A 6,108-nucleotide genomic window follows, 5' to 3' on the forward strand; every position below is an offset into this window, starting at 1 on the left:
CAACAGCGTTTTCAGCCCGAGTGGAGCGCATTTTGACTGTTTTTTTTAAAAACATCATTGTACATTGAAATTTCTGCTTGCGTATGCTTTAGAAGCAAGAATTAAGAGGACTACATTCATTATTTCAGCTGAAAAATGCTTAGTTTATGATTTATAGTCAACATTAAGGAAATGTTCCGAACAAGCGTTTTCAGCCCGAGTGGAGCACATTTTGACCCTTTTTTTAAAAACATCATTGTACATTGAAATTTCTGCTTGCGTATGCTTTAGAAGCAAGAATTAAGAGGACTACATTCATTATTTCAGCTGAAAAATGCTTAGTTTATGATTTATAGTCAACATTAATGTCATGTCCCAAACAAGCGTTTTCAGCCCGAGTGGAGCACATTTTGACCGTTTTTTAAAAAACATCATTGTACATTGAAATTTCTGTTTGCGTATGCTTTAGAAGCAAGAATTAAGAGGACTACATTCATTATTTCAGCTGAAAAATGCTTAGTTTATGATTTATAGTCAACATTAAGGAAATGTTCCAAACAAGCGTTTTCAGCCCGAGTGGAGCACATTTTGACCCTTTTTTTAAAAACATCATTGTACATTGAAATTTCTGCTTGCGTATGCTTTAGAAGCAAGAATTAAGAGGACTACATTCATTATTTCAGCTGAAAAATGCTTAGTTTATGATTTATAGTCAACATTAATGAAATGTTCCAAACAAGCGTTTTCAGCCCGAGTGGAGCACATTTTGACTGTTTTTTTAAAAACATCATTGTACATTGAAATTTCTGCTTGCGTATGCTTTAGAAGCAAGAATTAAGAGGACTACATTCATTATTTCAGCTGAAAAATGCTTAGTTTATGATTTATAGTCAACATTAATGTAATGTCCCAAACAAGCGTTTTCAGCCCGAGTGGAGCACATTTTGACCGTTTTTTTAAAAACATCATTGTACATTGAAATTTCTGCTTGCGTATGCTTTAGAAGCAAGAATTAAGAGGACTACATTCATTATTTCAGCTGAAAAATGCTTAGTTTATGATTTATAGTCAACATTAATGAAATGTCCCCAACAGCGTTTTCAGCCCGAGTGGAGCGCATTTTGACTGTTTTTTTTAAAAACATCATTGTACATTGAAATTTCTGCTTGCGTATGCTTTAGAAGCAAGAATTAAGAGGACTACATTCATTATTTCAGCTGAAAAATGCTTAGTTTTTGATTTGTAGTCAACATTAATGAAATGTCCCCAACAGCGTTTTCAGCCCGAGTGGAGCACATTTTGACTGTTTTTTTTAAAAACATCATTGTACATTGAAATTTCTGCTTGCGTATGCTTTGGAAGCAAGAATTAAGAGGACTACATTCATTATTTCAGCTGAAAAATGCTTAGTTTATGATTTATAGTCAACATTAATGAAATGTTCCAAACAAGCGTTTTCAGCCCGAGTGGAGCACATTTTGACCCTTTTTTTAAAAACATCATTGTACATTGAAATTTCTGCTTGCGTATGCTTTAGAAGCAAGATTTAAGAGGACTACATTCATTATTTCAGCTGAAAAATGCTTAGTTTTTGATTTGTAGTCAACATTAATGAAATGTCCCCAACAGCGTTTTCAGCCCGAGTGGAGCGCATTTTGACTGTTTTTTTTAAAAACATCATTGTACATTGAAATTTCTGCTTGCGTATGCTTTAGAAGCAAGAATTAAGAGGACTACATTCATTATTTCAGCTGAAAAATGCTTAGTTTATGATTTATAGTCAACATTAAGGAAATGTTCCGAACAAGCGTTTTCAGCCCGAGTGGAGCACATTTTGACCGTTTTTTAAAAAACATCATTGTACATTGAAATTTCTGTTTGCGTATGCTTTAGAAGCAAGAATTAAGAGGACTACATTCATTATTTCAGCTGAAAAATGCTTAGTTTATGATTTATAGTCAACATTAATGTAATGTCCCAAACAAGCGTTTTCAGCCCGAGTGGAGCACATTTTGACCGTTTTTTTAAAAACATCATTGTACATTGAAATTTCTGCTTGCGTATGCTTTAGAAGCAAGAATTAAGAGGACTACATTCATTATTTCAGCTGAAAAATGCTTAGTTTATGATTTATAGTCAACATTAATGAAATGTCCCCAACAGCGTTTTCAGCCCGAGTGGAGCACATTTTGACTGTTTTTTTAAAAACATCATTGTACATTGAAATTTCTGCTTGCGTATGCTTTAGAAGCAAGAATTAAGAGGACTACATTCATTATTTCAGCTGAAAAATGCTTAGTTTTTGATTTATAGTCAACATTAATGAAATGTCCCCAACAGCGTTTTCAGCCCGAGTGGAGCACATTTTGACTGTTTTTTTTAAAAACATCATTGTACATTGAAATTTCTGCTTGCGTATGCTTTAGAAGCAAGAATTAAGAGGACTACATTCATTATTTCAGCTGAAAAATGCTTAGTTTATGATTTATAGTCAACATTAATGAAATGTTCCAAACAAGCGTTTTCAGCCCGAGTGGAGCACATTTTGACCCTTTTTTTAAAAACATCATTGTACATTGAAATTTCTGCTTGCGTATGCTTTAGAAGCAAGAATTAAGAGGACTACATTCATTATTTCAGCTGAAAAATGCTTAGTTTATGATTTATAGTTAACATTAATGTCATGTCCCAAACAAGCGTTTTCAGCCCGAGTGGAGCACATTTTGACTGTTTTTTTAAAAACATCATTGTACATTGAAATTTCTGCTTGCGTATGCTTTAGAAGCGAGAATTAAGAGGACTACATTCATTATTTCAGCTGAAAAATGCTTAGTTTATGATTTATAGTCAACATTAATGTCATGTCCCAAACAAGCGTTTTCAGCCCGAGTGGAGCACATTTTGACTGTTTTTTTAAAAACATCATTGTACATTGAAATTTCTGCTTGCGTATGCTTTAGAAGCAAGAATTAAGAGGACTACATTCATTATTTCAGCTGAAAAATGCTTAGTTTATGATTTATAGTCAACATTAATGTAATGTCCCAAACAAGCGTTTTCAGCCCGAGTGGAGCACATTTTGACCGTTTTTTTAAAAACATCATTGTACATTGAAATTTCTGCTTGCGTATGCTTTAGAAGCAAGAATTAAGAGGACTACATTCATTATTTCAGCTGAAAAATGCTTAGTTTATGATTTATAGTCAACATTAATGAAATTATACCTTAATTATACTTGCACTAGACTCCAACGATTCACACTATTCTGTTTACACTGTTAACAAGCACCTTAAGTATACTTCTGTACTGGACTTATGTGTATCTTGTGTATTTTATTTCTCATATTTTATATCTCGACTTGAGGATACTGCTGGAAATGTGAATTTCCCTACGGGGATGAATAAAGTATCTATCTATCTATCTATCTATCTATCTATCTATGTCCCCAACAGCGTTTTCAGCCCGAGTGGAGCGCATTTTGACTGTTTTTTTTAAAAACATCATTGTACATTGAAATTTCTGCTTGCGTATGCTTTAGAAGCAAGAATTAAGAGGACTACATTCATTATTTCAGCTGAAAAATGCTTAGTTTTTGATTTGTAGTCAACATTAATGAAATGTCCCCAACAGCGTTTTCAGCCCGAGTGGAGCACATTTTGACTGTTTTTTTTAAAAACATCATTGTACATTGAAATTTCTGCTTGCGTATGCTTTGGAAGCAAGAATTAAGAGGACTACATTCATTATTTCAGCTGAAAAATGCTTAGTTTATGATTTATAGTCAACATTAATGAAATGTTCCAAACAAGCGTTTTCAGCCCGAGTGGAGCACATTTTGACCCTTTTTTTAAAAACATCATTGTACATTGAAATGTCTGCTTGCGTATGCTTTAGAAGCAAGAATTAAGAGGACTACATTCATTATTTCAGCTGAAAAATGCTTAGTTTTTGATTTGTAGTCAACATTAATGAAATGTCCCCAACAGCGTTTTCAGCCCGAGTGGAGCGCATTTTGACTGTTTTTTTTAAAAACATCATTGTACATTGAAATTTCTGCTTGCGTATGCTTTAGAAGCAAGAATTAAGAGGACTACATTCATTATTTCAGCTGAAAAATGCTTAGTTTATGATTTATAGTCAACATTAAGGAAATGTTCCGAACAAGCGTTTTCAGCCCGAGTGGAGCACATTTTGACCCTTTTTTTAAAAACATCATTGTACATTGAAATTTCTGCTTGCGTATGCTTTAGAAGCAAGAATTAAGAGGACTACATTCATTATTTCAGCTGAAAAATGCTTAGTTTATGATTTATAGTCAACATTAATGTCATGTCCCAAACAAGCGTTTTCAGCCCGAGTGGAGCACATTTTGACTGTTTTTTTAAAAACATCATTGTACATTGAAATTTCTGCTTGTGTATGCTTTAGAAGCAAGAATTAAGAGGACTACATTCATTATTTCAGCTGAAAAATGCTTAGTTTATGATTTATAGTCAACATTAATGAAATGTTCCAAACAAGCGTTTTCAGCCCGAGTGGAGCACATTTTGACCCTTTTTTTAAAAACATCATTGTACATTGAAATTTCTGCTTGCGTATGCTTTAGAAGCAAGAATTAAGAGGACTACATTCATTATTTCAGCTGAAAAATGCTTAGTTTATGATTTATAGTCAACATTAATGTCATGTCCCAAACAAGCGTTTTCAGCCCGAGTGGAGCACATTTTGACTGTTTTTTTAAAAACATCATTGTACATTGAAATTTCTGCTTGCGTATGCTTTAGAAGCAAGAATTAAGAGGACTACATTCATTATTTCAGCTGAAAAATGCTTAGTTTATGATTTATAGTCAACATTAATGTAATGTCCCAAACAAGCGTTTTCAGCCCGAGTGGAGCACATTTTGACCGTTTTTTTAAAAACATCATTGTACATTGAAATTTCTGCTTGCGTATGCTTTAGAAGCAAGAATTAAGAGGACTACATTCATTATTTCAGCTGAAAAATGCTTAGTTTATGATTTATAGTCAACATTAATGAAATGTCCCCAACAGCGTTTTCAGCCCGAGTGGAGCGCATTTTGACTGTTTTTTTTAAAAACATCATTGTACATTGAAATTTCTGCTTGCGTATGCTTTAGAAGCAAGAATTAAGAGGACTACATTCATTATTTCAGCTGAAAAATGCTTAGTTTTTGATTTGTAGTCAACATTAATGAAATGTCCCCAACAGCGTTTTCAGCCCGAGTGGAGCACATTTTGACTGTTTTTTTTAAAAACATCATTGTACATTGAAATTTCTGCTTGCGTATGCTTTGGAAGCAAGAATTAAGAGGACTACATTCATTATTTCAGCTGAAAAATGCTTAGTTTATGATTTATAGTCAACATTAATGAAATGTTCCAAACAAGCGTTTTCAGCCCGAGTGGAGCACATTTTGACCCTTTTTTTAAAAACATCATTGTACATTGAAATTTCTGCTTGCGTATGCTTTAGAAGCAAGAATTAAGAGGACTACATTCATTATTTCAGCTGAAAAATGCTTAGTTTTTGATTTGTAGTCAACATTAATGAAATGTCCCCAACAGCGTTTTCAGCCCGAGTGGAGCGCATTTTGACTGTTTTTTTTAAAAACATCATTGTACATTGAAATTTCTGCTTGCGTATGCTTTAGAAGCAAGAATTAAGAGGACTACATTCATTATTTCAGCTGAAAAATGCTTAGTTTATGATTTATAGTCAACATTAAGGAAATGTTCCGAACAAGCGTTTTCAGCCCGAGTGGAGCACATTTTGACCGTTTTTTAAAAAACATCATTGTACATTGAAATTTCTGTTTGCGTATGCTTTAGAAGCAAGAATTAAGAGGACTACATTCATTATTTCAGCTGAAAAATGCTTAGTTTATGATTTATAGTCAACATTAATGTAATGTCCCAAACAAGCGTTTTCAGCCCGAGTGGAGCACATTTTGACCGTTTTTTTAAAAACATCATTGTACATTGAAATTTCTGCTTGCGTATGCTTTAGAAGCAAGAATTAAGAGGACTACATTCATTATTTCAGCTGAATAATGCTTAGTTTATGATTTATAGTCAACATTAATGAAATGTCCCCAACAGCGTTTTC

This window comes from Hippichthys cyanospilos, unplaced genomic scaffold (genome assembly GCF_059441005.1).
Source record: "Hippichthys cyanospilos isolate Australia breed blue-spotted pipefish unplaced genomic scaffold, RoL_Hcya_1.0 HiC_scaffold_23, whole genome shotgun sequence".
Classification (NCBI taxonomy): domain Eukaryota; kingdom Metazoa; phylum Chordata; class Actinopteri; order Syngnathiformes; family Syngnathidae; genus Hippichthys; species Hippichthys cyanospilos.